Here is a 2180-nt window from a genome sequence, read left to right as displayed (position 1 = left end):
ACTGGTGCCCAATATACATGACCATATTTTATTTACATTAAAGAAATGACTGTTGTTTCCACACTTACACATACTCCCGAGTTGTTCCTAAATATGAGTCTTTTTAGAGATTCCAATGTGGAATACATATGAAGCAAAATGAGTGAATCTACACTTTAAAATAGATCTATATACATCCATATGTAATCTGTATTAAAATCTCTAAAAGACCGGCTCATCATGGAAATTAGAAAGAAACAGAGAAGATGTTTAGGGGACAAGGTTGTATGACCGGCTCATGTATCACTATCCGTGCACGATTCTGAACCAGTCCACGCACAAATACAGTATCTGTTTTGTGGGCCGACATTGAGGTAGATTGCACCGGAGAAAAGAAAATTGAAAGTGTTTAACGTACAAGAGATACCTATTTTGCACAGTATTTGTGGTGGCTATATATAGAACCTTGTATCTGTATTTTATGATCTGAATACCAATACAACATGAAGTTTATTCCTCGAACAAAGATAATGTCCTCGCACTTGCGAGGGCCACTATGCTAGTTTACATATAACCATGAACGTGAAAATTCATCTACAAGTGTTGTTCAGTTTGCACGCTGGGCTTTCGATCGGGGCACAAGGCGCGGGCTTCATGACGACAGTGAACTCCGGTTTCTCAGCCAAGTCAACCTCCTGCCCGGCCGCTTCCTTCCACTCGAATTCTCTCACCATGTTGGCCACCAAGTAGAGCAGGTGAAGCATGGCGATGTTCAGACCTGCGCAGACCCTCCGGTCGACGCCGCCGTGCTGCCGCCTGTCACGTCCAACCCTCTGCCTGCCTCCGGAATGAACTCCATCGGCTTCTTCCACTCCCGCTCGTCCCTGCCCATCTCAGCCACCATGAAGCTCACCGTGGCACCCTTGGGGATGAGATACCCGCCGACCTCCACGTCCTCTGCTGCCATGTGTGGCACCACGAAGTGCCCAGGCGGGTGCTTCTGCAAGCCCTCTAGCACCACCGCCTTCAGGTAAGGCATGCTCTGGATGTCTTCCTCGGAGACCTCTTCCTGGTCGTCTCTCGTCGTCGCTTTGATCTCCTCGTAGAGCTTCTCCTGGATGGCCTGGTTTCTCACCAGCTCGGACATGATCCACTGCAGCGCGGTGGAGGACTGGAGGTGGTGTCAGTCCCGGCGGTGAGGAACTCCGAGCAGAGGTTGACAATCTCGTCGTCGGTGAGTGGGCGGTCTCCCTCCTCGTGGAGCTTCGTTGCCATGGTGCTATAGCTGCTCTGGCTGTGGAGCAAAGTCGGCAGGTGGCTGCCATTTTTATAGCTAGGTCTCGCTCGCCTGCGGCCGTGCATGGGAAGGAAGAACGTACGTGAGGGCTGGGTCTGGCGCACGCCGAATTAATGTAGACGTGGAAGAATCTACTCCCTCCGTCCTGAAAAACATGTCGCAACGGTATTTTTGCGAAAAAGTCCTTTAGGTTTATCCGACCGAACCCGCGGTCCAATCGTCTCCTCCGCCAGCTCACTCAGTTCCACCAGCTCCCCCGCAACGCCGGCGACCTCGCGTAGCTCAAGCACACCGCGCCGCCGCGCAGCTCCACCGCAACCCCGCGCGGATCCACCTCTACCCCGTGCAGCTCCACCGCTCCCCCGCGCAGCTCCCCCACTCCCCTTTCCCGCATCCCTAAATTTCCAAGCTTTCCCCCATCCCCTTCCGCAAAATCGGCGCTTGCTGCCCGTCGATTCTCCACTACCACCACCAATCCCGGCCACCGTCGAGAGGGGAGAGCAGGAGGAAAAGGTCACTGGCGCCGTCACGACAGGGGAGAGCAGGAGGAGAAAAAGGGACCAGACGAGTGGCAGCGGGTGGTGGCGATGCACGGCACGGTCACTGGAGAGGCGTCTGCGGCGGAGCTCGTCGGCGTCGCGTATGCCAGGGCGTCGAAGCCGACCAACTCGTCCGCCGCCTCGTCTCCTGGAGCGGGCGGCCGCAACTACAAGGGCGCCTCCGCGTCCGCCGTGCTGGCCCGCCTAGCCGGCGGCAACAGGTGGCACCAGGACGATGACGGCGGTGAAATTGATGAATTGCAGGAGGTTAGCCGTCCACATCCCTGTGCCTCTGTTGGTGAACATCGTGGAGTAATGTTGTTAAGTTATCTGCTGCTGTTTGTTGTCCTGTTAATTTTAGAAAG

General features: G+C 54.5%; 1 pseudogene; it reads right to left on the bottom strand.

The window, feature by feature from the left end:
* Positions 1-586: 586 nt before the first annotated feature.
* Positions 587-1254, bottom strand: LOC123052253 (cytochrome P450 89A2-like; annotated as a pseudogene).
* Positions 1255-2180: the final 926 nt, after the last annotated feature.

Source organism: Triticum aestivum, chromosome 1A, assembly GCF_018294505.1.
Source record: "Triticum aestivum cultivar Chinese Spring chromosome 1A, IWGSC CS RefSeq v2.1, whole genome shotgun sequence".
NCBI lineage: Eukaryota > Viridiplantae > Streptophyta > Magnoliopsida > Poales > Poaceae > Triticum > Triticum aestivum.
This window is presented reverse-complemented; position numbering and strand designations above follow the sequence as displayed.